Genomic DNA, 18,351 nt, shown 5'->3' on the forward strand with positions numbered 1-18,351 from the left:
AAATAGTGATGCCCATAATGATTAAAGCAATACAATTCTTCATAGTTTGATGAACCTTCTAAATAATCATGTTCTGTAAATTTTGCTGACATTTCTAAATCTGACATCATATTATTAATATTTCCAAAGTCCCAATCATCAGAGAAAGTACTAGGTGATACAAAGTCACTTAACGAAACCTTGAACTGGTGTGGATATTTCAAGAGTTCAACCGGGCCATAGATGTCGTAATTAGTAGTGTCCCATGCTACACCACCAGGTATAGGAATGGCTGTGATGTTTACTGACGATAGTTCTCTTTTTTCAATGTGAGAAGATCTGTGAGGCTTTAGAACCAAGTTGATGTTCTGACTTGCTGTGTCCATTGTACTATATTTTCCATCAATGAATCTTCCCAAGCTTATAACCAAAATGAGCCAGAGTAGGAGGAAAGTACACCTAACACAATCCACAATTCAATCCATGGTGTAATCAGATATGTCTCTCCAAGTTGATGAAAGAGTTCAGTTATTTTTTCTTTGAAAGTTTTATTGGCTGGCTTTTCTTCATGTTCACTTGGATCTTCAGAAAAGTCATCGAAATTGATGAAGTAGCCAGATGCAGTTCTGTCAATTATTGGAATAGCTTCCGGATTTTCATTAATCTTTGGATTTGTATAGTCAGAGGCTACATCATTGTAGATTGGTGTTTCTTGATTAACTGTTGCAATTTGGGTTTCAAGAGGCACAAGTTCCTTGGCTTTGTTGCATAGTCCTTTATTATTCACTGCAGGTTTATCAAATGTGATTAGTCTCTCAGTTTGAACCTCTTGAATTGTAGCAAGGTTTGGTCTTCTGCTACTTCTTGGGAGTCCACTGGGCCTACTACTTATTATTGGCCACATGATTGTGGTTTTACCAGGTCGATTGATACAACTCTGTTCTCCTTTTTACCAGCAAGGGGCGGTAGTACTACTGATCTTGTTCCGCTGATAGCTAAGACCGGTACTGCTTTTCTGTAAGAAGGCCCAAATTCCTTCTTCACCGCGATCTTTTCTCTGACCAGATCCCCAATCTTTGGAATCCAGACAGGTCTTGCTGGGACAGGTGGTTTTTCTTCAGTGGCCGTTGGCTTTAGCTTTGTGTTACTTAGACTTCTTCTAGTTTCATTTAAGTCCTGTAAAACGGCCAAACGATCTTTGGTATCAAAGGTTTTTTGTTCCACCACTGAAGTCTGACTATCGAGATCTTCGATAATAATTCTAGTACCAAACAAAAGTTCATACGGAGTGATTCCACCCAGAGAATATCTTGGCAGATAATTAAGACTACGTTGGACACTTATTAGAAGTTTGACCCACCCGTCGCCCAAAACCCAATACCCTCGCTGTTATAGATTGCTTTATGTCACGGTTTTTTCTTTCCACTACCGCAATTCCCTCGGAATGGAATGGACTAGAGTACCGCAATGCAATGCCATGCCCAAGCTGGCCATGGCCTACTTGTAAGCTCGAGAGCTAAACGCAGGACCCTGGTCAGAATGTAGCATGCCAATTGCGTATGTATCGATAAAGACTCGCAAATCTTTTATAACAGTTCTGGCGTCAGCCGAGCGCTGGGCCACATCCAAATGAATCTCGTACAGGAATCCACTGCGACCATGATATATTTATAGTTGCCATCCCTTTGTAAGGGACCACAGTGGCCCAAGTAAACACATGCTAATGGTTTATCTGAGATTAGAAGGGGCGTCTGCGCTGGTCGTTTCACTGTTGATACCTTCATTTTTTGGCATATTTCACATTCTAGAACATAGTTTCTAGTCTGTTTTCTCATGCGTGGCCACCAATATCTCTGTTTTAATAACGATATTGTGGCGGAAACACCAGCATGTGCAGAAGCGAGCCCTTCATGTGCCGCTAAAATTTGTCTTAACCTGTGTTCCATGTTTGGAATTGCCCTATCCCCCACTCCAGGGATTACATCAAAAGGAACATTATTCGCATCAGTTTTGTATGAGTACTTTACTGGAAAGCCTTTTGGGAGTGTCTTACCACTGTCTTTTACTGAAGCACTGACAGCTTGCCTTATCTCGCTGTCTATTTTTGTTTTTGACCGGGTAATGGCAGCTACGGAAGCCATTTGCACCGCTGCCTTCGCGGCCTCATCAGCCAATGAATTCCCTGCAACGTGAACGCCATCACGTTGATGACTCAGTGAATGAATCACGTGAGTCTTTTGTAGTTCTTTCTGTAAAAGAACTACTTGTCTCCAAAGCATTTTATGCTTGATTGTGCCACCTTTTGCATCTTTGAAACCGTTTTGAACCCAGTCCTGCAAGTATTAATTGTAAGACTGGACGCAATAATACGAATCGCACACTATTAGTGTGGGGAATTCGCGATCGGTATTTTCAAGCGCCATCTTGAAAGCCTGTAGTTCAGCTCGCTGAGCTGTACAATCTCCGAGTGATTACGTTTTAGTGACCAGGGGTCTAAATTTACCTATGCGCCAGCGACCTTTAACAATCGCGCATGCTGAATTGTAAACTTGTTTATCCACAACGTGGTGTTGTGAAGATACGTCTGTGTAGATTACACAGGTGTACAGTTAGAGAAGCAGAATTTCGATTGGCAGAGGACATTCATATTCATATTGGAGGAATTCTTGCGTTTTTAAGTTAGGATCAAATTCGTATACTACGTCTGATGCTGCAAGAGAATTAACCCATTGTATCCATCTCGGATGTAAAGCTTTAGCATTCGGAATGCTGGCTTTTGTTACTGCCTCGAGGGCAGGTACCGGTGTAACGATTATTATACGTTTACCTTGTGCGAGGGCTCTTTCTTTTGCTACAGCAGTTTGGACCGCAGTCAGAATTTTTTCAGTAGAACTGAATTTCATTTCAGCTTGTGTGTACAAGTGTGATTTATAAGCTATTGGTACAGTTTCTCCCTCATTAGAGGTCAGGTACGTAAATCCGCATCTTCCTGGGATAACTCGGATTACAAGGTTGCGTTAGTTTGCGCGTGTTTGCAGTTTTGTTTGATCGTAAGATTTTTGTGTGTTTCTGAGTCCAATTAATTGGTTTGAAATCAGGTTTTATTAATTCGTAGAGAGGTTTAACCCTTTCTACGTAGTTTAGAATGTAAGTTCTTTCTAAATTCAGGAAACCTAGAATTGATTGTAAGTTGGAGCTTGGTGTACTGCACACTTCTCTAAGAAGTTGTCTGCTAGGCTTTTGCCTTCACTTGATAACTCATATCCTAAAAATAGGACAGTGAGGTGGGCAATTCGTGACTTTTTAAAGTTGAATTTGTACCCTTCAGATGCGAATCCAAGTATAATGGTGTTCACACTTTTCAAGTGTGTCTCCAGGTCTTTGTCTGTAAGATAGATATCATCGACATAAGATAATGCCTCATCATCATACATTTGTAGTATTTCTGTTACCCTGGCTGAAAATAATCCTGGGCTGTTCTTGAATCCCTGGGGGGGACGAAAGAATTGCCTTTGGGCCCCCATACTGGAGAAAGCGGTCTAGTACCTGCTTTCTGGTGCAATGTTTTGACAGAAGAATCCATTTGAAATATCTAATGTCGTTTTATATTTTTTGCCCACGATGTTATTCATTAATGCTGCACTGTGTGAGTTTTGTACTGCAAATGTTTTGCAACAAGAGTTTAGGTGTCTGTAGTCCAAAACTAGACGTAATGAACCGTCTGGTTTGGAGACAGGAAACAAAGAGTTGTTCATTTGTGAGGTGCATGTTTCAATCACCCCCTGGTATTCGAGTTGATCTAAGATCTCCCTGACTTGTTTTTTAGCTTCTTGCTTAACAGGATACTGCCTCTGTGCAGTAGGTTGATATTTTAACTGAATTTTATGGTGAGGAGAATCCTCATCCCATCCTACATGATTTTTGTATAATGCAGGGGCTTGGGCCACTGCCCATTTTCTAGCATATGTGTATTTTTTATGAATTGGAATGTGATTTGAGAAAGCAGGCATAATCATTTCTTCGCCATGTGGGCACTCCCTGACAAGCTCTGGTGGCCAGTCTTTCTCTGCTAGCAGGATATCATAGCCTTTTGATAGGTTCTCCCAAAAGAGACCTCTTATTTTCCTAGTTTTGTCCACCTCTATACGTAATGTTATTTCATATAATTTGTGGGGTACACCAACTCTGGTGTCTGCAGTTTCCACTTGAATGTATTCATTCGTGTCCTCTGTCTACAGAAGATTCATCCGGATCTTGCGAGCTATGGTCACTTCTGCTGCGCTGTCTAGCATTTTCTGGGCCCATTCTCCATTCTTGAGTTGTGTCCTCAGAATCCTCGACATGTTTTATTTTAATATTGGCTACCTTCTATTTGGGAAATTTTAATTTTTTACTTTGATGAGCAGCTTCCTTGTCTTTGGACGCTCTCTTCTTTATGTTCTGACCGCCCTCTTCTTTTCGATTTCTGTAAGGAAGTCTGAAAAGATCGAGAGGGACGTGTATCATTATCTTGATATCTGTCAGGTTTTCATAAATTCTCCCTATTTCTAAGGTTGTATCTTTTTTCAGAGGGTTCCCGTTGTGGAGACCTGCCCCCCGTTCTGGAGATCTATTTCTCCGTTGGGGAGACCTTCCTCTGGACTGGAATTGTTTTTTTCTGGGAGTGGTTTGTTTATTACCCTCCCACTTCTTTTTTGGAGTATTGAGATTATTCTTAATAAAGCTTTTTTCAGGATTTTCAGTTAGTTGTGGTTTTATTGGTTTCCCACCCAAACTATCTCTACCTAATTCTTCATAGGATTTTTCAATTATTCTGGCAAGTTCAAAAGGTTGTTCTGCTACATCTGTTTCTTTTAATTTTTGGCGGATCGCCACAGATGCTGCTTCTCCTTTTATGCTGGCTAATAGTATAGCCGAGACTTGCTTAAAGTCTTTCAGTAATTTCATACCTAGATTTAAAGCAGGCTCTGGATCGTATTCATTTTGAATCTGTCTTAGTACGTCTGGTATAACCGCCATAGACGGAACACCATGTGTTTTTGTGTATATTGAAGCAAAGACTGTTCCCAAAGTGTCACAGTCCTCCACATGTGGTGCAATCCCCATTGGTAAGCAGATTGTCAGAATTCTGTGTTTTTCATGAGGTGTAGTATCAGGAAAAACTGCCTCTATTTGAGTAATTTTTTGAGCTAACCAGAACGGAATTTGTTCCCGTTTTGCGGGTAATTTGCCAATGACTGATTTTATAGTCTGTGGTGTAATTTTATTTGTGTTCCCCTGGTGAGGGGTGTGCTGTGGAATTTTTATTGCTGGTTGGACTGTTAAAGTCCGCATGACATATTGGACCAATTGTCTATGTATTTTAATTAATTGTTTTAGCTGAACTAAAAGTTCTCCATCTGACATTCTTTCAATGTCAGCATGTGGTGTGTAGCTGACTAGAACCGGCCATGTGTGTTAGGATTTCGACACTCCTGAGGCGGAATCCGGGAGAGACTCTTGTGATTTTTTAACATTGTAATGTGAATAATTGTTTTTACCTTTATCTGTATGCTCGAAGCATTCTGGGCACTTGCACTTTCTGTCCCACCTGGCCAACCACACGCAGCGGAGGCTAGCGCTGCCGCGGGCGGGGAAACTCATTCTTCGGCGCCATCACTCGAGCAGCCCACAGGCCACGCCCACTAACACGAGGCCACGCCCCCATCAGCACCCTATAAAAATGTGTATATTTCGGACGCGCAGCGGGCGTGCCGTCAGCGCGCCAAAGGCGCGCCTAAGGGAAGCCCGTCTGCGCCCGTCCGCGGCCGGCCGGGGCATGGGCATGTCCCTCTGCCGGTTTTATTAAATACACTTCTGCTGACCTAATCCGATTGCATTCCCATTGGCCCCCCCCCGTGTCTCTGTCGAGCTGTGAGTCACTGGGGCTTGTTTGCGCCAGAGCCACCTTTCCTGAGATAGTAACCCCTCTGCCTTCAGTCCCTCTTTCAGCCATCAATTCTCCTCCTATCAATAGGTCTCCATACTCCAATCTCACAGCGACCTATCTTAATACACGCTCACTGGTAAAACACCAGTTGGAAATCTTTGCCCTGTTAGATTCTGAGAAACCGGACATTTTGCTACTAACGGAGACATGGCTCAATGAGGAGTCTGCCCCTGACATTCTTGCTGCAATCCCCACTGGCTATTACATCATCCAAGCGAACAGAGCCTCTGGTAAGTCGGGAGGTGGGGTCGCAGCGATTGTTAAAAACGCTATCAGATTCTCCGCCCTGACTCCAGTCGGTATCCCCTAGGTCGACTATCTTGTACTGAGACTGGAATCTCCAGTGACCCCTTTTATCTGTGTCCTAGTCTACCGTCCCCCCCAGTCTATGCCTAATTTCCCTATGATGTTTGGGGACATGCTCTCCCAACTCGTTATTAATAATTCCAGAATTTTAGTTCTAAGTGACTTTAATTATTGTCCCTTTGATGTAAAAGAGAGTGCTTGCTCTGCTACATTCTCTGATCTTTTATCTAGTATGAATTGTCTTTCTCACATAAAATCAGCAACCCACATTAAGGGTCACGTTTTGGACCAGATTTGGACTTCCAACCTGGACATATCCACCCTTTCCATCTCACCCTGTCTATGGTCAGACCATTCTATAATCTCCTTTTCTCTCATGGCCGCCCCCTGCCTTAGCAGAGCCTTGGATGGTAACCTTTCGGCCCGGAATTGGAATCGGGCCGATCTTAGCGAATTTGTCTCCTTACTGAGAACCTCCTCCCCCTCTAATTTTGGCTCCATTGACACCCAAGCTTCTGCCCTTACACACTGGCTGGAGTCAGCAAACGATACTGTGGATCCGCTTAGACAGATCAAGCTTAAGCGCTTGCATGACGCTCAAAGGTGGTTCACTGAGGACCTTAAAGTCCAGAAGCTGGGTCTTAGGCAGGCTGAGCGCCGGTGGACACGGCTATGCCTCTGACATGAAACTGCGTTTTTTAACCCTGCTTAAAGAATATAAAACAGCGGTCCTGCAAGCTAAGACCACTTATTTCTCTAAAAAGATGGTTGAATCCGCCACTAGAACCAAGGATATTTTTTCAATTGTGGAGGAACTGTCGAACCCAGATAGGGTTACCATTAAACCTCTCCCTTCCCGTGCACTTTGTGACTCCTTAAATCTTTTCTTCGTGGAGAAAATTGCCAATATTAAAAACAGCATTTTGTCCTTGGCCCCGCTCCACCCCCTTAGGTCCGACTCCTCCCTGCTCTCTGCCAACTCCACGCAGCTGACCCAGATTCCTCCAATCTCGGAGATGGAGCTTCTTGCTCTCTTACAGAAGGTTGCTTCTGGATCCCCTACGGACTGCTGCCCTCCCCTGATTCTTCGTGAAGCTTTTACAGCCTGCCCTTCCCCCCCTCTGGCACTGCTGAACAACTCTCTCTCCTCTGGCCTAGTTCCTGGGTCATATAAAAGGGCAGAGGTTGTGCCCATTCTAAAAAAAACTACGGCAGACCCCACGGTCATGAGTAATTTTCGCCCCATCTCCCTTCTCCCCTATCTCAGCAAGGTCCTGGAGTCTCAGGTTACTAACATCCTGAGCACTTTTATTGAAGACTCTCACTTACTTGACTCCCAACAGGCCGGATTCAGACCCAATCATTCCACGGAATCCGTCATACTTTCAGTTATGGAGGAGTTGCGGAGAGGGGCTGACTCCAACACCAGTCAGGTCTTGGTGCTCCTGGACTTGTCGGCCGCCTTTGACACGGTCGACCATGATATCTTGGTTGGCCGTGTCAGGGAGGCTGGCATCCGGGGCACCGCCCTTGATTGGGTTCGCTCCTTTTTGAGCAACTGCCGTCAGGCAGTTCGACTCTGTTTTCTGCTGACGAGGTCGGGCTAACCTGCAGCGTCCCGCAGGGCTCCTCCCTATCCCCTCTTCTTTTTAATTTATACCTGACTCCCCTTATTCGGTCCTTACGAGGCAGCTGTGTCACCGCGTTTAATTAGGCGGATGACATCCAGCTGGTCTTCGATATTAACTCTTCGGACCAGTCCATTGATAACTTTCAATCCACTCTTTGTCACATCAGTGACTGGATGGGGGTGAATCACCTGAAACTCAACCCCGACAAGACAGAGTTGGTGCTTGTCGGGGGGGCTGCCAACCCTTGGAAATCCATCTTTTGGCCCACGAGGTTGGGTCTTCCCCCCCAATCCTGTCAACTCAGTAAAAAGCCTTGGGATCATTATCAGCAATAACCTCACGATGAAGCCCCAGATCAACGCGGTAGTCTCTTTCAGTTTTTTCCAGTTAAGAAAGATCCGAAAGATTGCCCGTTTCCTGACCACCGAGGCTCTCACCCTGGTCCTGTTGGCTTTAGTCATCTCCAGGATAGACTATGCCAACTCCCTTTACGTTGGTATACCGGCATACCAACTGAAGAGGTTACAACTTATACAAAACCAGGCTGCACGGCTTATCTACCATCAGTCCAGACACCAACATGTCCGTCCTTTGTTAAAATCCCTCGACTGGCTCCCTGTTTCTGAGCGCTGCAAGTTCAAACTGGGCTGCATAACTTTTAAGTCCCTTGCAGGTACAGGCCCCTCTTTTATTTCTTCACTACTGCACCCATATGTTCCCTCCCGCAATCTCCGTTCCTCCCATCTGGCCTTACTTCGGGCCCCGACCTTTAAACGCAAAAAACTGGGGGGACTAAGGTTCTCATTCCTTGCCCCGGCTTTCTGGAATGCTCTCCCGTTAGGTCTAAGACTAGCCTCCCCCTACACCCATTTTAGGTCCCTTCTCAAAACTCACTTGTTTTGTAATGCCTACAATTAACGCTCCTCGCCCCACGGACTGTCTGTTTCCTTTTGCTTTAGCGCCAAGAAACTGCTGGGTGTAAGTTGCGCTTTATACATTTTTTTTACATTACATTACATGTGGCTCCTGGTCTACCTTCATCGAAAGGGACGTATACCTCTGGAGATTCCTCTGCTTTGTAGTAGTGGAACTCGTGGGTCACAGCATTTGCTGCTGGAAAGTTTATCCATGTGTAGAATACCTCTGTCTGCCGATATTCATGGGCCTCTACCACAAATATGACCGTACCACCTCTTGATGATACTCCATTTTCTATAAGTTTTATAGTTATGGTTTTCCTTATATTTACCGGGATGAATATAGCATCCGGGTCATTTGTTTGGAGAGCTGTGTCATCTAAGACCACTTGAGCTGCTTTTCTAGCTCTCTCCCTTTCGTCTTCCCTTTCCGGCATTTTTCTGCTGACAGAAAGTTTGCAGAGCAAGTTTCAAGGAAACAAAGATTAGGTGCACAATATTTTGGAACACTGTATCCTTCAATGTTCACTAAACCAAAAACTAATACATTTGATTCTCATCCTACTAAGTTTTGGCGGATATTAACCTTTCACCCGCTCCAGACGTCTATTGGAGTTTTTACAGACAAAAGGGGTCTGTGTGAAAAGCACGACTGAGTTACTCTAGTATCTAGCGTTAAATTATCGCCTTACCTAACGTTGGGCACCATGTAGTGTAATTCCTATATTCCCAATAGGCTCTGCGCATTGGAATAACATAAACAATAGTTTAGACGTAGGACTTAGGTCGACTAGGTCTCTATTGAATATGTTAAACTTAATTATGAATGCCAGCTAGCTCAGAGGTCACTAGAAACATTCTCGAGTAAACAAGAAGGTGTTAACTTTCCTGAATAGACAGGAAGGGATTAGTTTCTGACAACCGCATAAACATGACAACTTTGCTACCTCCAGAATAAGGAGTATACCTCCAGAGTCGCGGAAACAATAAATAGCTATTTCACTCAGTCAATCGTGCATGCTGAGTTTCACCAGACGCGCAGAGAAATAGAGAGACGGGCGTTAATAAAAGGGGTTATTTATTGAACAGTCTTCTTTCTCATGCAAGAGAAGTGAGTTGCCACAATTGCAATACTTGTCATAAAGTAAAGTGCGTACAGTAAAAGGAGTATTATGAAATAATACTGTAAAAGCATGGTATGGTTTCTAAGCCATACGGTGTTTAAAATAGATAAAATGTATACATAGATAAAATCATGACTAAACGTACTCAACTGCTGCTTCTAAGATACGCCTACCCCGGTGTACCTAACCTAAGCCTAGTACGTGGGAAGGAGTAAGTGAGCTGCAGTTTAAGTTAAGATAGTTTCTGCCAAGAATCTGAATCAAGAATTCTCTAAGGGTCTAATCGGCTCCGTACCTTGGTTCTAGAATGTAGGAGGTCTTGTATCCCTCTCTCAGGACTCGATCTCCCAGCAGCCCGCAAGGGTGACAGGGAAACACTGGAGCTGGATTTCTCGGCAGGAGAAAAGACAGCGTCTCTCTCAGTGCGTCAATGGGAGGGTTGGCTTCCTTCGGCACTCGCTACAGCAGGGCGTCGGGCAAGTAGATAGCCGATCTGCTCCAAACCACCGTGTGTTTTGCCAGGGCAGATGCTGGTATATTTATACCTGGAAGGTGCCGAGTTTGACGTAAGTGTGGACATAAGACGTCACTAAGAACTCGCAGTTCTTTCAGGATTCCAGGAGTTCTATGACAAATCAATACAGAAGCAGGGGGAATTCCCGGGCTGCTGGAGGCTTGGTTTGTTTAAGAACACATTGTGCTTTCTAGGAGTCTATGGAAGTAGCCTTGCCGTATTTGGACTGCATTGGCTATGACTTAATATGGGTATGATTCTTATGCCTTTATAAGGATATGATTTGATATAACGTCACAAGGGCATAAATCGGGAATATTTAAATTGGGTCCTAGATTCGTTTACATCACCACCACGTCCATCACCACCACGTCCATCACCACCATGTCCACAACCACCACATCCACCACCATCACGTCCACCACGTCCATCACCACCATGTCCACCACCACTACCACGTCCACCACCACCACGTCTTCAATCACCACCTCCACCACACATCCACCTCCACCACATATCCACCACCACCACGATCATGTCCTCTATGTCCACCAACACCATGACCACCATCACCACGTCCACCACCACTACGTCCACCACTACGTCCACGACCACCATCACCACCTCGTCCACCACCACCACCTCGTCCACCACCACCACCTCGTCCACCACATCCACCACCACCACATCCACCACCACTATGTCTACCACCACCACGTCCACCACCACCACGTCCACCACTACCACGTCCACCACAACCACGTCCACCACCGCATCCACCACCACCACATCCACCACCACCACCACATCCACCACCACTACATCTTCAATCACTACCTCCACCACCACTATATCCACCACCACCACTACGTCCCCCACCACTACGTCCACCCCCACCATGTCCACCACCACCACGTCCACCACCACCACGTCCACACCCACCTCCACAACCATGTCCACCACCACATCCACCAAAACCACGTCCACCACCACCACATTCACCACCACTACGTCCACCACCATGTCCACCACCACTACGTCCATCACCACTACGTCCACCACCACCATGTCCACATCCACCACGTCCACCACCACCACGTTCACAACCACCACACCCACCACCACCACACCCACCACCACCACACCCACCACCACCACGTCCACTACCACTACCACCACCTCCACCACATCCACCACCACGTCCATCACCAACACGTCCACAACCACCACGTCCACCACACCCACCACCACCACATCCACCACCACAACATCCATGCCCACCACCACCACGTCCACCACCACACCCACCTCCACCATGTCCACCACCACGTCCACCACCACCATGTCCACCACGTCCACCACCACCATGCCCACCACCACCATGCCCACCATCACCACACCCACCTCCACTACACCCACCTCCACTACACCCACCTCCACTACCACCACGTCCACTACCACCACCACATCCACCACCGCCATGTCCACCACGTCCTCCACCACCACCACATCCCATCACCGCCATGTCCACAACCACCACGTCCACCACAACTACGTCCACCACCACTACGTCCACCACCATTTCCACCTCACCACCACCACGTCCTCCACCACCACTACCACGTCCACCACCTCCACCACCACCACATCCACAGCCACCACGTCCACCACACCCACCACCACCACATCCACCACCACAACATCCATGCCCACCACCACCACCACGTCCACCACCACACCCACCTCCACCACGTCCACCACCACCATGTCCACCACATCCACCACCACCATGTCCACCACGTCCACCACCAGCATGTCCACCACCACCATGCCCACCACCACCATGCCCACCATCACCACACCCACCTCCACTACACCCACCTCCACTACCACCACGTCCACTACCACCACCACATCCACCACCGCCATGTCCACCACGTCCTCCACCACCACCACCACATCCCATCACCGCCATGTCCACAACCACCACGTCCACCACAACTACGTCCACCACCACTACGTCCACCACCATGTCCACCTCACCACCACCACCACGTCGTCCACCACCACTACCACCACCACGTCCTCCACCACCATGTCCATCACCACCACATCCACCACCACGTCCACCACCACCACATCCACAGCCACCTCCACCACATCCACCTCCACCACCACGTCCACCACCACCACCACGTCCACCACCACCACGTCCACCACCACCACATCCACCACCACCACATCCACCACCACCACGTCCACACCCACGTCCACACCCACGTCCACACCCACGTCTACACCCACATCCACACCACCACGTCCATCACCACCACGTCCATCACCACCACGTCCATCACCACCACGTCCATCACCACCACGTCCACAACCACCACATCCACCACCCCTACGTCCACCACCATGTCCACCACACCACCACTACACCCACCTCCACCACGTCCACCACCATGTCCACCACATTCACCAACATGTCCACCACTAGGCCACTACCACGTCCACCACCACGTCTACCTCCACCACATTCACTACCACCACCAACTCCACCACCAAGTCCCACACTACATCCCCCACTAAATCCCCCGCCACGTCCTCCACCACCACGTCCTCCACCACCACGTCCTCCACCACCACGTCCTCCACCACCACGTCCTCCACCACTACATCCACCACCACCACGTCCACCACCACTACATCCACCATCACTGCATCCACCACCACTGCATCCACCACCAACACCTCCACATCCACCATGTCCACCTTACCCACCACAACCTCCACCACCTCCACCATGTCCACCACCACCACATCCACCACCACTACGTCCACCACCATGTCCACCACCACCACCATGTCCACCACGTCCACCACCACCACGTCCACCACCACCATCACCACCACGTCCACCACCACCACGTCCACCACCACCACGTCCACCACCACCACACCCACCATGTCCACCACCACGTCCACCACGAGGCCACCTCACTCACTCTATTGCCCTCACTCTATCGCCCACATTATCTGTCGCCCACACTATTTGTCACCCACCCTAACTGTCGCCCACCCTATCTGTCGCCCACCCTATCTGTCGCCCACCCTATCTGTCGCCCACCCTATCTGTCGCCCACCCTATCTGTCGCCCACCCTATCTGTCGCCCACCCTATCTGTCGCCCACCCTATCTGTCGCCCACCCTATCTGTCGCCCTCAGTCTAGCTAGCTATCGCCCTCAGTCTAGCTATCGCCCTCAGTCTAGCTATCGCCCTCAGTCTAGCTATCGCCCTCAGTCTAGCTATCGCCCTCAGTCTAGCTATCGCCCTCAGTCTAGCTATCTATCGCCCTCAGTCTAGCTATCTATCGCCCTCAGTCTAGCTATCGCCCTCTCTCTATCTATCTATCGCCCTCACTCTATCGCCCTCACTCTATCGCCCTCACTCTATCTATCTATCTGTCGCCCTCTCTCTATCTATCTATATGTCGCCCTCTCTCTATCTATCTATATGTCGCCCTCTCTCTATCTATCTATATGTCTCTCTCTCTCTATCTATCTATATGTCGCCCTCTCTCTATCTATCTATATGTCGCCCTCTCTCTATCTATCTATATGTCGCCCTCTCTCTATCGATCTATATGTCGCCCTCTCTCTATCTATCTATATGTCGCCCTCACTCTATCTATCTATATATCGCCCTCACTCTATCTATCCATATATCGCCCTCACTCTATCAATCAGTCATGTGTTAAGCGCACTACATACCCACGAGGATCTCAAGGAGCTGGGGGGGGGGAGGTGGGGACTGCTACTGATCGAATAGCCAGGTCTTCAGTATCCTCCTGAAGGTCAGCAGGTCTTGGGTCTGTCGTAGGCTCAGTGGGAGGGTGTTCCATGTCTTGGCGGCACGGTGGGAGAAGCATCTACTGCTGGTGGTTGTTCTTCGGATGCGCGGGACGGTGGCGAGTGAGAGGTCGGCGGAGCGGAGCTGGAGGTTGAGGGTGTAGAAGGAGAGCCGTCTGTTGAGGTAAGCTGGGCCGGTCTTGTGGAGTGCCTTGTGTGCGTGGATGAGGAGCTTGAAGGATATCCTCTTATTGACGGGGAGCCAGTACAGGTTTCTCAGGTGGGGGGTGATGTGGCCGTGTCGTGGTACATCGAGGATTAGTCGTGCCGAGGCGTTTTGGATGCGTTGTAGTTGATTGATGAGCTTGGTCTGGCCCCCTCGTAGAGGGTGTTTCCTTAGTCGAGTCTGCTGCTGACGAGGGCCTGGGTGACTGTCTTTCTATCTATCGCCCTCACTCTATCTATCTATCTATCGCCCTCACTCTATCTATCACCCCTCACTCTATCACCCCTCACTCTATCACCCCTCACTCTATCACCCCTCACTCTATCACCCCTCACTCTATCTATCGCCCCTCACTCTATCACCCCTCACTCTATCTATCGCCCCTCACTCTATCTATCGCCCCTCACTCTATCTATCGCCCCTCACTCTATCTATCGCCCCTCACTCTATCTATCGCCCCTCACTCTATCTATCGCCCCTCACTCTATCGCCCCCTCACTCTATCGCCCCCTCACTCTATCTATCGCCCTCACTCTATCTATCGCCCTCACTATATCTATCGCCCTCACTCTATCGCCCTCACTCTATCGCCCTCACTCTATCACCCCTCACTCTATCACCCCTCACTCTATCCATCGCCCCTCACTCTATCCATCGCCCCTCACTCTATCGCCCCTCACTCTACCTATCGCCCCTCACTCTACCTATCGCCCCTCACTCTACCTATCGCCCCTCACTCTACCTATCGCCCCTCACTCTACCTATCGCCCCTCACTCTACCTATCGCCCCTCACTCTACCTATCGCCCCTCACTCTACCTATCGCCCCTCACTCTACCTATCGCCCCTCACTCTACCTATCGCCCCTCACTCTACCTATCGCCCCTCACTCTATCTATCGCCCCTTACTCTATCGCCCCTCACTCTATCTATCGCCCCTCACTCTATCTATCGTCCCTCACTCTATCTATCTCCCTCACTCTAACTATCTCCCTCACTCTAACTATCTCCCTCACTCTATCTCCCTCACTCTATCTATCTCCCTCACTCTATCTATCTCCCTCACTCTATAGCCCTAACTCTAGCTGTCTATCTATAGCACTCACTCTATCGCCATCACTCTATCTATCTATTGATCGCCTTCACTCTATCGATCTATCTTTCGCCATCACTCTATCTATTGCCCACACTCTATCGCCCTCCCTCTATCTATCGCCCTCCCTCCCTCTATCTATCGCCCTCCCTCTGTCTATCTATCGCCCTCCCTCTGTCTATCTATCACCCTCCCTCTGTCTATCTATCGCCCTCCCTCTATCTATCTATATCGCCCGCCCTCTATCTATCTATCGCCCGCCCTCTATCTATCTATCGCACTCCCTCTATCTATCTATCGCCGCCGTCACTCTATCGCATCACCACAGCATCACTCAGCACCACCACAGCATCACTCAGGGGCCCCACAACATCACTATGCCCTACCACAGCATAACTGAATGCCACAGCATCACTCGTCGCCACCACAACATCACTCAGCGCCACCACGGCATCACTCTGTGCAACCATTAAACAACTGGTTCAAATATGTTTTCTCAATGTTTCAAGCTTTATTACAAATGTCACAAAAAGATGTTAATATTTCACTTCTGTTCTTGGATTTTCGTCCCAATAAAATACACTGAACATAATCTTCACAAAAGTTATTTACAAAAGTTTAAGCTATTGCCTTCATAAATTACAATAGCTTTTATTTAATTATTAAAAACAATTAAAAGCCATTGTTATTTGTAATATCAATACATCTAAGTTACGTAAATACAACACACATTACCTTACAAATGCTATAGGTGTCACATTTGAGAAAGTTAACACTATTGGCATTTCAAATGACAAAGCTATTAATTTCGCTATTTTCAAAACCAACACAGAAATACAAAAATTGGCATTTACAATACCAAAAGCTCAAACTTTCCTATTGCGAGACCTATTGCATTGCAAATGCTTGTTTGCATTTGCACAGGGAGCAGCTTTACCTTGCTCAGACCCTACTAGTGACAGGTATTTTACTAGCTTCCCATTTAGCTGCAGGTCCTTGGGGTCGAAGCATGCAATCACATCCTGTCTCCGAGTTCGAATCCATAATTTGTTAAAATGCACTTCGAGTAGTCCTAACCTTTCCTCCTTTAATTTGGTGCAAGAGCAGATTAGATGTTGCATATCCTCAGTACCTTTCCCACATAGTCTGCATGTCTTTCCACATTTCTCTCTCTGCCAGGGAGGAAGGTGCGAAGTAGCTGGCAGGATTCCTAGCATGTATTTTAAGAAAAGTTATTTGGTGTACCTTGAGTACCACAATTTGAAGTATGCATGTGGCCCAAGTAATTTATAGCTGCTCAGTGTCACCCGGGCGTGGCTTCTTTTTTAGCAGGTGCTAAATGAGGAGTTAACATTTGCTTCTTGTCAAGAGATATATTGTGTTTCAAATGCAACGTGTTCTTCTATTGATCGATTTTAGCTAGAACTGCATGTTTTGTTGAAATCTTAAAAGTAGTGAGACAGTCAGTGTTCATACATTGTATTTTACTTGTTGCACCTAGTTTTCTTTATTTGTAGCGACCCTTATCTCAGATGCTTTTCTGTTTTTGTCTTGCAGGTGAATGATTAGCAGCCTGACAGAAGGGATGGGTATCAGTGACATTCTTGTATTTTCGTGAGCAATTTATCCATGATTCGTACTACACAATCAATACCTACTGCTCTAAAGTGAGTGCACAATCGCTGCCATGTTTTCTAAAATTAAAGGTATATTTCTGCACAGAACATAAACTGCAACAAAAACCGAATTTATTAATTTCTGTGAGGTATATGTGATTTGAAGAGTTCTGGAGCTCATAATCATGAAAATAGTGACAAATGTAGATTATGACCTTTTTCTTACATCTACGGTATCGACTAACTTGGAAAGAGTGCTAGGATGATGCATCTATTGGAGAAGATTCTACAACAGCGTATCTTCCCCTAGAAACTGGTTTCACATGGTGGCTTAGATTTTACCTTCCTTGTATCTAGCACCATTTGAAATCAGTGTTCTAGGAGTAAGAATTGCAGCATCATTCTGGTTCTGAAGATCCTAATGCACCTGGCAGGCATACAAAGAAATAACATACAGGAAAAGAAATGTATGAACTTGTCAATGAAACTGGTTGATGATGTGGTGAATCTTTCATGGTGATTCATTGGACATACAGCAGTAGACTCAATGTGTAGAATGGACCGATTGAGTTGACCTTCACCATGATAAATGCTCAAGGTTATGAAGTAGTGTCTGGTGTTCTTGTTTCTAATGTTCGTTGGCATTGATTTTATTAACTTAATTAGCTCTTGGTCTTTCAAGTTAATTTTAATAAAATCAAGTTACTAAGACCTCTATGATGATTGTTGCTAATTCTACTAGATGCTTAGTGGTTTAAGCATTACAATGTTTTGTTTGTTTTAAAATACCAGAATGTTTTATTATCTTTGTGCACTCTGAACTGAAATTCTCCATGCCCTTTAGTTATCACGCCAATCTACAAGCAGACTCTTACTAGCAAGGTGCAAAATTGAAGCCACCCACAATAAAAGGTGCTATCCCATGCATGGTAGATTGTTTTTCAAAATCTACTTGCCTAAACAACCAAATTATAAAGGAGTCAACATGTCCTTTAAAGGGATCTACTTGTCCCATATATATCCCCAAATAAATAGATATGCTGTTGGTGGTAATCCTGTTTTATTTCCTCTCAACTTAGTCTTCTTTGCTCTCTGATCCTCCACA

At 46.8% G+C, this 18,351-nt stretch overlaps 1 long non-coding RNA gene across 5 annotated transcripts in view; it reads left to right on the plus strand.

The window, feature by feature from the left end:
* The window catches only part of LOC144753675 (uncharacterized), a 528,323-nt gene that overhangs the window by 440,897 nt on the left and 69,075 nt on the right, over window positions 1-18,351 (plus strand). For 3 of the 5 annotated variants that reach the window (XR_013594472.1, XR_013594471.1, XR_013594470.1), the window contains one exon: window positions 17,188-17,538. This is a non-coding gene — a long non-coding RNA (uncharacterized LOC144753675). Of the gene's footprint in view, window positions 1-17,187; window positions 17,539-18,351 lie in introns of those variants that run through there. The other 2 variants (XR_013594474.1, XR_013594473.1) reach the window with 1 other exon arrangement.

The sequence above is a fragment of the Lissotriton helveticus genome, chromosome 5_1 (genome assembly GCF_964261635.1).
Source record: "Lissotriton helveticus chromosome 5_1, aLisHel1.1, whole genome shotgun sequence".
NCBI classification, from domain to species: Eukaryota; Metazoa; Chordata; class Amphibia; order Caudata; family Salamandridae; genus Lissotriton; species Lissotriton helveticus.